This window comes from Eleutherodactylus coqui, chromosome 1 (genome assembly GCF_035609145.1).
Source record: "Eleutherodactylus coqui strain aEleCoq1 chromosome 1, aEleCoq1.hap1, whole genome shotgun sequence".
Taxonomy (NCBI): domain Eukaryota; kingdom Metazoa; phylum Chordata; class Amphibia; order Anura; family Eleutherodactylidae; genus Eleutherodactylus; species Eleutherodactylus coqui.
Window position 1 is genome coordinate 40,622,254 of NC_089837.1, and position 13,329 is coordinate 40,635,582.

A 13,329-nucleotide genomic window follows, 5' to 3' on the forward strand; every position below is an offset into this window, starting at 1 on the left:
CACCGCATGCTGCATCCAAGATGGCGCCGTGCCTAGAGCCTGCTGTCTCTAATAGTAAGGAGTGGAAGGAGGAGGCCTTTTCTGATGGGGAGAACAGGGAGTACATCTCCAAGGGGTTTATGAATGAGCTCATAATGAAAGCCCTACACCCTGTGATATCCGACTTGGAAGAGATTAAAGATGATATCAAGCACATGGGGTGCCGGGTCGGGGAGCTGGAGTCCTCCTCAACCCCCATCACCTCTCACTCTCTTGAAATGGCCCAGGTGATAAAAGACCAACATGACCATCTGAGTAGAGCCCTGATTAAGCAAGAGGACTTAGACAACCGGAATACACATTGTAATGTATGTTTTAAAGGGCTGCCGAGTCCTGGGCTGTGGATTCACTATCTAAGGTGGCCAATGATATATTTTTGTCAGTTTACTGGGAGCATATAGAGTGGCTACCATTTCAATTAAGCGCGTATACAGAACGCTAAGACCTCGGCCTGCGACTGTGGAACCTCCGAGACAAGTTATCTGCAAACTCCTCTCCTTCCGAGATGCCTTTGCAATTTTAAGAGCTGTGAGAAGCCGCAGAGATCTGAAATATGCAGATGCCACTCTTCAAATCTACAAGGACTTGGCTCAGACTACCCTGGCTAAACGCTGTCTCCTGCGCGCACTACTGGATGTGCTGAGGGCCAATGACATTCAATACGCCTGGCTGTTTCGCTTTGGCCTGGGAATCACCCAAAATGCAGCTACCAGGCGGCTTCAGAAAGTGGTGCAGATTAAAACTCAAGCATTACAAGAAGTTATTTAATTGTATACAGCTTCAGCATAATAAGGTAGCAACGTTTTGACCCAAAGCAACAACTGGGTCTTTGTTGTTGAGAGTTTTGTCTCCACAACATTTACAAGCCACTTTGGGCCTTAATAGCCAACAAAGTTTGCCAAGTTTCAGTGACCTAGCTTGCTTAGATCAAGAACAGTGGCAGCTGTTAGTTGCCAAATGTCTCTTCAGAAAATGGTGTACATCTACTGTTTACCATACAGAACCTCTGTGCCTCTATGCCCACCCGCATCACATCTTGTATCCAAGCTACAGGCAGTACAACAGGGTACTAGAGCCTCCATGTCTGCCTGTAACACATATTGTATCCAAGCTAGAGGCGGTACAACAGGGTACTAGAGCCTCCATGCCCACCTGTATCACATCTTGTATCCAAGCTACAGGCAGTACAACAGGGTAGTAGAGCCTCCATGTCTGCCTGTAACACATCTTGTATCCAAGCTAGAGGTGGTACAACAGGGTACTAGAGCCTCCATGCCCGCCCGTATCACATCTTGTATCAGAGCTACAGGCAGTACAACAGGGTACTAGAGTCTCCCTTCAAGTAGTCAGTTTTCTGCACCAAATGATCCTTGTACTCTGATATTGTAATCACTTACTTATATCAACGTTACAATCACACAGAGAAAGTTTTGCTCCCTTCCGTCAACTTCCAGGGGAGGGGTTATTTTTGACAAATGCGTGTACTTAGGGTGGGGGTGGGTGCAGTATTATATTTCACCATTAGAAATAGGAATTAAGTTTCATGGTGACAACGTAGTTTCTCTGCTTTGAAAGCAAAGGCGGCTCTAGATGTCTTTATAATGGTGCTGTTATAGGAATAAATCATATTCCAGAAGATTTCACTGGTTTGCTCCAAATTGGTTATAATGAGAAGCTTCATGCATGAATATATGTATTTGGACTCAGGGGTATTCCCCTTGAGCCCCCATACCCTTCTGGTTTATTGTAAGGAAGTACAATATACTGAATATGACACATCAATTACATGCATACCCCTCCCAACATCACAACAACTCATGATTGGCCTAGTATGTAACGACGCTGCTCATTAACATATGTTTACGCCCCAGGTGTATGTTGCTATGTGAACACGTAATTTCTAGGAAACGCAACTAGAACAGACTATCAATATCTCTGCCTGGACTTAGGAATCCAAGGGAGTAGAACAGAAGTAGCCCGCTTGCTTATAAGCGCTGGGCAGCGCAGGTCCTTCTCATGGGAAACCCATCTCAGGAGCTTGTAGAACTTGAGATAAGGCGTGTATTTCAGGATACCAGCATAAGAATGAACCAGTTAACCATTTGACTGCTAGCTATTTTCTATGAAGGTGGATATATGAATATATACATACATATATTTGCATAGGCTGCTTTAAGAAACACAATTACATTATTATTACTACAACAGTGCGTTTAGATGAAAAGATTGCTGTTCACAAAAACGTCCAACGAAGGAAAGCGAACTTATTGCTCAGTTTTAATGCAAGTCAACAGCTGAATGATTAACGAGAACCATTCACTTCTCGTTCGTCGTTCAGTTTAAGCTGGCATAAAAATAATCGCCAACCGATTCATTTCTTGTGCAATTCAAATACCGATTGTTCAGTGTTTCACGTAGGAATGTGGTGTCACATAGGAAGGTGAAACACTGAACGAGAAGGGAATGAGAATCCTGCAATGTAAACTCTAAGGCCTCATGTCCATGGGCAAAAGAAGAATTAAAATCCACAGCAGATTTTAACTCTTCTCCTGCCCGTGGATCCGCATCCCATAGGGATACATTGACCACCCGCGGGTAGATAAATACCCGCGGATCGTCAATAAAAGTGATTTAAAAAAAAATGGAGCATGAAAAAATCTGGACCATGCTCCATTTTTGTTCGGGTCTCCGGGTCTATTGAAGCCTATGGAAGCCGTCCGGATCCGCGGGAGACAAAAATCGGAATTTACTCACCCGCTCCGTTTCTTCTCTTCGCCGCGGCGCCATCTTCTCTCCGTCGCAGCCGGATCTTTTTTCTTCGGGCCGGCGCATGCGTGGGGCACGTCACCGATGTCATCCTGCGCATCCGCTGAGCCGAAGAAAGAAGATCCGGCCTCGACGCAGAGAAGATGACGCCGCAGCGAAGGAAGGATCCGGAGCGGGCGGGAGGTAAGTTTATTCTTATTTATTCTTCTTTTCAGCCCTCATGTCCGCGGGGCAGGAGGGACCCGCTGCAGATTCTACATGGAGAATCCGGAGCGGGCCTGATTTTCCCCGTGGACATGAGGCCTTACGATGCCTGTGAATAACCTGATGCATCAATTTATTTTTTTAGTATTTAGCGCATTTTAAATAGGAATATTGACTTTTCCCCATGAAAACTCTCATGAGTTTTCAAATTTTGACTTCCTTTAAAACTGTTTTCACATAAAGAACATCAAAATGTCTCCTCCAGTTTATGACATCTATGAGGAGCCCCATGTTTGGCATTAGTAGTAAAACATTTCCCACAAACTGAATGTGAATATGTCTTCTCCCCTGTGTAATTCTGTGATGTGTAAGATGATGTGTTCCATCCATAAAACGTTTCCCACATTCAGAACATAGAAATGTCGTCTCCCCGTGTCAATTTTCTGATGTTTAACAAGAGTGAATTCCAACTTAAAACATTTCCCACATTCTGAACATAAAAAAAGGCTTCTCTCCTGTGTTAATTCCCTCATGAATAACAAGGATTGATTTTATTGGAAAACTCTTCCCACATTTGGAACATGAAAATGGCTTCTCCGCTGAAATCCTCTGATGTCCCAGAAGATTTACTTTATGTGTAAAACCCTTCCCACATTCTGTACATGTCACATGACTAGTGATGGGCGGAGTGCGGCCGCCTGTGTGAGGCTTGTGGGGCCGGAGAAACGTCGGTAGAGCGGAGACGCCGGCTATTTGGCTGAAACGCGTTGTATTCATTAAACCATGGAACTTACTACTGCTGTCGGTGCCTACCGATCATTTGATACGTCATCCTTGATTAGGAGGTGCCTGCACATAGGCGCCTCCGCGAAGTAAGTTAACATCACTTACTTTTTACTTCACTACTTTTTTGCATGGTTTGAGCGCTGAGGATTTTTCTTTTATATTTGTATCTACATTCTGTACATGGAAACAGTTTCTCTGATGTCTAACAAGACCTGATTTCTTCATAAAACATTTCCCACATACTGGACATGAACATGGCTTCTCTCGTGTGAATTCCCTCTCCTCTCATGCCCCAATCTGGCTGCCGAACACTACTCCATCACCCTCAGATGCGCCCTGGATGAAGCTGCACCCGCTGTAAATCAAGCTGTCCACCGCAGTCCATGGCAATCCTAGCTCTTGCCTAAAACGCACTTCATCCTGCAGTGCTCTAGGTGTGCTGGATGGCTGTGGAGAAAGTCAAAAGCAGCCTGTAGATTTCCTCCACTTCAAATATATGCTTAAACCTACAACTTTACCCTCCACTATGCCAAACTAATTTACTTCACCTCCCTCATCTCACTATCACGCAACCCCAAATAACTGTTCGACACATCCTACTCCCTCCTCAGCCCCAAAGAACAGGCCCCCCATGATGAATCTCAGTGCTGAAGAACTAGTGGCCCATTTTAAACAAAAGAAGAAAAAAAGAAAACATCCGAAAAGAAATCTCCGAAAGCTGCACGGCTAGCCCCGATCGCAGTCTCCTCAGCACTGCTCCACCACTCACTTACATTTTAGAATAGAACCAATGACAGAGGAAGAAGTCTCCAGACTTCCTTCTGCTGCTCGCCCCACCACCTGTGCTAGCAACACTCTTCCTTCACACCTCCTCCGGCCCCTCTCTCCACCTGTCATTACCCACCTCACCACCATCTTCAACCTCTCCCTAACCTCTTGCATTTTTCCCTCCTCATTGAAACACTCAATGATATCCACTCTGCAAAAAAAAAAAAAGAAAAACGACCATTACCCTGACTGACGCTGCAAACGATCGACCCATCTCAAACCTCCCCTTCATCTCCAGATTATTAGAATGCCTGGTCTATTCCTGCCTCCCACACTTTCTCGCTGATATCTCTCTCTTTGATCCAATCTGGCTTCCACCACATACACTCGACTGAAACCGCCCTCACAAAACTATCAAATGACCTGATGACGGCAAAGTGGTGCAGTGACTATTCCCTACTCCTATTTCCTATCTCTCTTTCAGCATCTCCTCCTCTCCACTTCCTGTCGCTGTTAGGGTCCCCCAGGGGTCGTTCTTTGGTCCCCTCCTCTTCTCTATCTACACAAACCTTCCGCAAATTTGACCTCCGATATTATCTCTTCGCTGATGACACCCAGCTATACACCGCAACATCTCAGCACCATTACTCCAAAATATCACCGACTCTCTGCCCGCCATCTCTAACACCATGTCCGCACTTTTTCTTAAGCTTAACCTCTCAAAAACTGATCTTCTCATCTTTCCGCCTTGCAGCCAACCTTCCCCCTACATCTCCATAACAGTATCTGGCACCATAATAACCCCCATATAGCATGCCTACTGTCTCAGGGTTACATTGGATTCTGACCTCTCCTTCACACCCCCCATCCTATCTCTGTCCCAACATTGCCCTTACAGCTCATAAATATTGCTAAAGTCTGTCTGTTTCTCACCACAGACCCACTAAAGACACTCATTGCCGCCCTCATCCATTCCCAACTTGACTACTGCAACGCGCTGCTCATCGGCCTTCCCCGCACCAGACTCTCCAATCCATACTAAATGCGGTAGCCAGACTTCTCTTCCCATTAGCCACTTCTCAGACATCTCTGCGCTATGCCAGTTGCTGCACTGGCTGCCCATCCATTACAGAACTACATTCAAACTCATCAAACTCACCCACAACTCTGTGCCACTGTACATCGCCTCCCTCCTGTCCGTACATCACCCAGCCCACACACTCCGATCAACTAACACATTTATATTAAACACCCCTCTAATTCGATTCTCACATGCTCATGTCCAAGACCTTTCTAAAGCAGCACCGATCCTCTGAAACGCACTACCCAAAACATCCAGACAATCCCCGACGCATGGAACATCCGACGCGCCTTAAAAATGCACCTCTTCAGGAAGGCATACCAAATCTCCTAATCTAATCCCCCACCCCACAACGTGCCCCCTTGCCCCTCCCTATGGCTCCTCACACTTGCCTATCCTACACATTTTCTGCCCCTCTACCTCATTATCACCTCTCCCCGTTTTGTTTCCTAATAACTAAATACCATTTAGAATCCTCGTATGGTTTGTGTTCCCCCGTGCCTCATGACTGCCGGGAAACACTCAGAGCCTGCGGCCACGCACTCCTACAACAAACGCCGTGGCCGGTCTAGAAACGGCTACACCTTCACTCCCCCACCACCCCACCCGATGTCACTTTGTAATTGGCACCACTGCAGGGAGGGCAGAGGGCCGCCGGCCGCAGCGTCCAGAACCACAGCACCGATGACAGTGCTGCGCACAAGGGACCCAAACTCATCGGGGGACTGCCACATGCACCGCGGCTCCCTGAGGTACGGGAGGCTACAGCAGCAGGACACTGACACGGAGCCGGGTAAGAGAGTGAGGGAGGTCGGCTCACTTACATGCGACACCGCTTCAGCCCCAGGGGAGCTGTGGGTGTGAGAGGGGCATTTTCCCCGTCAAACCCCTAGCTTCCGGTGGCGTCAAGGTACACTAATACCGCTTTGGTGATGGTAATATGTGATTTGTAACCTTTTAGTTAATAATGTGTAGCTAATGATGTAATGTAACTTGCTATCTTTATACTTTGTGATGTGACGTCTGTAACTTTTAGGTTTTGTATATAGATATTATCCTTTGTATATAGATCTACTGAAGCCAAACCCAACCTTCCCCAACAACATTGGCTGGCCTACCGCCTCAGAACAGTTCTGTAGACATTCACCTAGCAACAGAAGCGTGTACTACTAACGCTCTGCCCACCAGAAGATTCCGGTTTCTTTTGGGTACCCCCTCGTCATTCATTAGCAGATTCAAGATGCTTTTGATTCCCGGTGGCTGCCGGTTCGCACACAGAATCTGTTCTTCTGCCCTAGAAGCTGCATTCAGCTTTCCTTCACACCATTTCAGTGCCCGCTCTCAGCTGAGACCCAACACAACCAATTGCTGAAGTACCAGAAACACAAGGACCGTTCCCTGTCCAGAATTTACTGAGTACCCACAGAAGAATTTTTCCCGAACATCCCAGAATTTACTGTCACATTCGGCATAAAATATGGAAGATTTTACACCCTTGGATTTTTTCTCCTCTACTTTTATTACAGATAAATTGGAGCCCATTAATCACCGAACAGATTTGTATGGTCGCCAGTTCTTTTCCCCAAATCCAATGTTCTTCTATTCTAAACAATGGACCCCACGAATTGTGCTGAACTTACAAAATAAATATGGGACTCAACATGGGGTCAGTGAAAGTCCTCAGTTAAGTGATATTACACGTACCGCACCTGTATTCCCTGCTGCGGTTGTTGCATCTTTTATGCATCCATCAGCTGATGGAGCAATATGGATATGTTTGACACAGAGCAAAGATAGGGGTCTAAAGCGATACGAAAGAGCCTAATTGGTGAGATCCTAAATTAAATGTCATATTGCGCACATGGAAATTTACTGCACAAGATGGTATCAGGGCCTCAAAATGCAGAAAAGAAAAATAGTAAATATAAATAGTGGAAAACATACTGTATCTTGTATGACTCCTTACCTTGTGATATCGGAGGCTGGTGATCCTCTATCTTGATGTCCTTGTACAGATCCTTGTGTTCTTCTAAATACCCCCACTCCTCCACGGAGAAATAGACAGCGACATCCTGACACCTTATAGGAACCTGACACACACAATGATACCGTCATTACCCAGACTCCTTTAGTGCTGTTACTGTATAATTACCCAGCATTCCCAGCAGTGTCACCTCTCCAGTCAGCAGCTCAGTGATCTTGTTGGTGAGTTCTAGGATCTTCTGCTCATGTATCGGTAAGTGAGGAGGAGCCTCTGTGATGGGGCTCTGGCTCCTGCTCCACCCTCCTGACTCATGGAGATGGCTGTTGGGAGTCGTACCGTCACCCGATGTCTTCTTCACTATTGTGTAATCCTGTGTATGGAGAGAGACATGTAGAGAACTGAACCCAGTATTTCTACATCAGTAGAAAGTGAGAGATTGTGATGCTGTTGTAAAAAGCTATAGTGAGACCACATCAGGAATACTGTGTTCAGCTCTGGAGACCTCACCTACAAAATAGAACAAGTTCAAAAATGGACTGTGAAAATAGTGGAAGATCTCATAAAACTGATCAGGGAAGATGTAAAAGATCTTAAGGCTCTTTTTTTCAGAGCCTCCAGCGCCAAAAGCAGCACTTTACGTAAGTACTGCCATAGTCTGGCATTTTTGGGTGTTGGTCTTAGGGTTTTGCAGGGTTACAGCAAAATTAGCCCATATCGAGAGGGGTCGCCCTTGTCAGGGCGATCGCTCCACAGATAGGCAGGGAGATTACAAGAACTTTTATAGTGATAACATACAATTAGTACATTGCCTCCAATTTAGGTCCCTGAAAAATCATCTATATCCATCTCTACGGTACCATGAACATCAGAGTTTGAATCAACAAACTTTGATTACTGCAGTAATACCTGTAGTAATAACCCTTTTTCCTAAAGACGACACGCATGTTTTTTGTTTATTCTGGGTGTATATACTGAGGTTAATGTTATTACAGATTTCTAATAAAGCAGTATATTGTTAAAGCGGTATCCTTCTGCAGTGATAAGCACCTTGTTGTTGGTCCCGTCATTATATATCATTATTACAGAGAGATTTGTCCCCCAAAGAGAGAAGGTAAAGGAGAGAACATGATGGAAACCTTCATATATTGTATGTTACAGGAGGGAAGACACTAAACCCATGAACAAGGGGCACAATCTGACATTAATGGGAGGGAAGATCAAAAGCAATGTCAGAAAATATCATTTTACTGATAGAGTAGCAGATGCTTTCAGCAAACTTCTAGCGGATGTGGTTGGAAAATCAGAAGTAAGTGAATTTAAAGGGGCATCCAGTGAAAACCTATTTTTCTATCCCTGCCTGCTCACCTGCTTGTCTCTCTCGCTCTGGGCCTCTCCTATGTACATTGCGATCACTGCCATTCACTGTCATTACCTTCTATATTCACCTAGATAAGCTACAGAATATAAGAAGACAGTCAGGAAAATGAGCTGCCATCATCTTCATTATAAGTGTGTGACAGGAGCCTCTAATCATTATCAGCGGTAACTGCGATAGGAGTTTGTGTCCTCCTGTGAAGAGCCTGTGTGGTACAGTCCATGCAATTTCATCATCCAGGAAGACCAAGTGATCCAAGATCGTTCTTTGTAGGAGTTGAAGGGAGACAAGTAATTCCCAGGCGGTCACAATGAGATTATAAGACCCATTTGAAGAGAAACTAATAATTAACCCCTTTCTTTTTTAATTAAATGTATTTTTTATTGAGCTTTTCCACCTTTTACATATCTTTATAGCATTTTTGTATACAACTGTTTCTCCTCCCCCCCCCCCCCCCCCCACCGCCCCCCACCGCCCCTGAGGTCTCTCTCTCAACATTTAGTCCTTTAAATGACAGGTCCCTGCGTATTCACAGTCCTTCAACATGAACAATAGTAACGGTTCCTGGAACAAACGTTTATTCTTTAGTCTTCTTGTTGCTTTTCGTCTTTTGTTTTCTTTTTCTGTCATCTTTTTTGGTTCAGGGGTAGTTGTTTTTGCTGCTTACAAGGGGCAGCCACATACCTTTGCTCATTATTTGGCCTCTCTCTCTCCAATCCATCCTTTCCTATCCTGCCCCGTTAATCCTTTCCAATTTATTTTTCAGCATAGCAATCTTGTAAATGACTACCTTATTTAATAAACTTTATATATACCAAGTACGTGTTTCGTTATGTCTTTTTTATTTCTGCTCCTCTCCCACATTAAGTCCCCAGTTTACAGGTGCCAACCCACACGGCTCACCACTCCACCCCCTATATGCTTGGTCTATCATTTCTTGTTTGGCTCTGGGCATGTATCCATCTCAGCCATATATCCTGGTATTTTTGGTTGGTCTTGCGCTTAGTATATACACTCTTTTCCCACGGTAGAATTTGGTTGACCTTGTTTTTAAATTCTCCTAGCGTGGGTGGTTCTTCATCTAACCAGCGCTGGGCTATTGTCTTTCTAGCTATGTACAATAATCTGGATACTGCCAGTTTTTCATGATCATCTAGCGCTAGGTCGTGTGTATATCCCAGAATGCACACGTATAGTGTAAAGTCCATACATATGCCGAATGCCTCATTTATTCTCGCTTAGACTCGCTTAGAGATAGTTTGGGCGTCATTTGTAGGATTTCCTCCCAGTGCGACTCCTCAATGGGCCCTATGTCTGCCTCCCATTTTGCTCTTGTTAGTATCGGTTTGCGAGCATTGATCGGGTCCTGTATGTGAGAGTATAATATAGATATTTTCCCCGCTGTGGTGGTGGTGTTACCTATTATGTCCGCCACTATGTTCGTTGTCACTGTTATTTCCGCCAAATTGTTTTCCGCTTCTATAGCGTGTCTAAGCTGTAGGTATTTATAGAAGTCACTGTTGGGGATGCCATAGTTCTGTCTTAGCTGTTCAAAGGTTTTCAGCTCTCCCCCCTCCAGTATCTGGATCACTCTCCTGACTCCCCTGTCTTTCCACCCTTGGAAACCTTGTAGTTTGCTGATTTCTGGTAGATATGAGTTATTCCATATGGGGGTATACTGTGTACAGCTTGTTATACCGAGCATATTTCTGGTCTTCCACCATTCCTTATGCATCAGTAGTAACGTGGGAGCATTCTGACCGTTGTTTGTAAATGCTCCGCGTTCCAGTGTTTCAAACAAGTGTGACCCGGCAAAAAGGTTTTAGAGGATTCTGAAACTGGCGTCTTGTGTCTCCTCTGTCTCCCATCCCCTGAGGTGTTGCAGCTGGGAGGCTATGAAGTATGAGAACGGGTTGGGCAAAGCTAGTCCGCCCTTTTCCTTTGGATTGTATAGTAATTCCAGTTTTATCCTAGGTGTCTTCCCTCCCCATATGAGTTCTCTAAATAGTCCCTTGGCCTTGTGGAAGAATTTTTGTGTTATCCAGTGTGGGGAATTGTGTGTTAGATATAGCAATTGTGGCATCCATATCATTTTTATAAGGTTCACCCTTCCTATGATTGTCATGGGTAGTTTGCGCCATATGTGAAGTTTTTGTTTCCATTTTTCCATGAGTGGTTCTAGGTTTAATTTTCCCGTACTCACTAACTTTTCTCGTGATTTTAACTCCTAGATATTTAATTATTGGGGTGCATTTCAGGGTTATTTCTCTATTAACGATTTGTGTTTCGGGGGTGTCTATTGGTAATATTTCGGATTTAGTCCAGTTGATGGTGAGTCCCGAGAAGGTTCCGAATTCTTTTATTACTTCCATCGTAGTTTCTAGGGACTTTTGCCATCCCCCAAAAATAGTAGCATATCATCTGCGTACAAGGCGATTTTCTCTTCCATATTTTCTCTTCGGAATCCCATTATTCCCTGATGTGTTCGGATTTTGCACGCAAGAGGCTCTATTGCCAGTGCAAACAGGAGTTGCGATAGTGGGCACCCCTGCCTTGTCCCTCTGTGTAGTGGAAATGCCTCTGAGGACCCCCCGTTGATGGACACATCCGCCTCCACTCTAGCATTTAGGAGTTTTACCCGTTTTACAAATATTGGACCGCATCCCATTTTTTCTAATACCTTCCACAAGTATTGCCACTCGACGCTATCAAACGCCTTGGCCGCGTCTAATGAGCATATGATTCTGTCTCCGGTGTTGTCTACGGGTATTTGTAGGTTTAGAAATACCCTACGGATATTTGATGCCGTTGACCTTGCTGGTATAAACCCACTCTGGTCCGGATGGACCAGGGTGGGTGCCACTCTTGATAACCGATTGGCTAGGAGTTTAGCTATTATTTTGACGTCTGCGTTTAATAACGATATCGGCCTATACGAGTCCATCAACAGGGGGTCCTTTTCTGGCTTTAATAGAATTATTATTTTTGCCTTTCTCATTGTCTGTCGTAATTCCCCTTTCTGTTCTGCCTCCTCCATTGTCTCTAGGAGTTGTGGTAATAGAATATCTGCGTATTGTTTATAGAATTCTATCGGGAAACCGTCCTCCCCTGGGGCCTTGTTATTTTGCATATCTTTTACTGCCTCCTGCATCTCCTCCAGATCTATTGGTGCATCTAGGAATTCTCTCTGTTCCTCTGTCAGTCTATGTGTTGCTATATCCGCCAGGTATTCCTCAATTTGTTCTATCAATTTGTCCAGTCTCGAGGAATACAGGGAGGAGTAAAATTCCCGCGCGGTCTCTCTTATGGATGTTGCGTCCCTGACAAGCTCGCCTTGTGTGTCTTTTAGTTCGATGATGTACGTGGGGCTAGTTTGTGCTCCGGCTATAACTGCCAGCATATGTCCTGTTCTTTCTCCCTCTTCGTAATATGCCTGTTTCCGGAACCCATTTTTGGTGGCTGCTGTGTCTAATGAGTATTTATTAAGGGCCTCTTGGGCATTTTCCATAAATTAAGTGCTGTTATAGTGTTCTCTTTTATATAATTTTCTTCCATTTCTTTCAATTTTTCCTGTAGTTTTTGCCCTCTTTCTCTATGTCCCTTTTTTGCTTGCGTGATTTGTTGCATATATACCCCCCTCATATATGCCTTCATGGACTCCCAGCAGACTGTCATGCTTGTGGTATCTTTGTTTAGGTCAAAATATTCCTCTAGTGTTGTCTTCACGTTTTCCTTATTTAATATGTTTAGCCAATGCGGGTTTAAATTCCATTTCTTTTAGGGGATGGCTACCGGTGTTACTGTGCTGTAGGTCTAGTCGTAGTATGGAATGGTCAGATATGACTCTTGGTAGATATTCTATTGAGGTTATATCCCTATATATCTGAATATTCCCTACTGCTAGGTCTATTCTAGATAAGGATTGATGTGTGGTCGAGTAACAGGAGTATTGTTTATTTGTGGGATATCGTGTTCTCCATATATCTATCAATGAGATTTCGTTTAGTAATTCACCTAGTGATGTCACGTTCCTTTCCTCGTTTACATTTCCTACCCGTAATCTGTCCTGTATAGGGTTAATGACTGAATTAAAATCACCTATTATGAGGACTGGAATGTCCGGCTTATCCATTATAAATCCTATTACTTGCCGCATTGTCGTGTTATTATATGGTGGCGGGATGTATACTGAGGCTATAATGCATGTGTAATTGTAGATTCTACAATGTAAGCATATGAAACGGCCTTCTGGATCAATTTTTCGTGAAAGACATTTAAACGGTATATTTCTGTTACCACTATGCTGACCCCCCTGGAATACCTCGT

General features: G+C 44.4%; 3 protein-coding genes across 3 annotated transcripts in view; all 3 read right to left on the reverse strand.

The window, feature by feature from the left end:
* Nucleotides 1-13,329, reverse strand: part of LOC136615891 (gastrula zinc finger protein XlCGF57.1-like) — a 112,535-nt gene that overhangs the window by 95,429 nt on the left and 3,777 nt on the right. The window lies entirely within an intron of this gene.
* LOC136608187 (zinc finger protein OZF-like) overlaps nucleotides 1-13,329 on the reverse strand; it is an 83,685-nt gene that overhangs the window by 67,293 nt on the left and 3,063 nt on the right. The window lies entirely within an intron of this gene.
* Nucleotides 3,280-13,329, reverse strand: part of LOC136608059 (oocyte zinc finger protein XlCOF22-like) — a 53,525-nt gene continuing 43,475 nt past the window's right edge. Inside the window, exon 7 of the mRNA XM_066589083.1 lies at nucleotides 3,280-3,311. The gene's annotated coding sequence lies outside the window, so the exon portion shown is untranslated. The remainder of the gene's footprint in view (nucleotides 3,312-13,329) is intronic.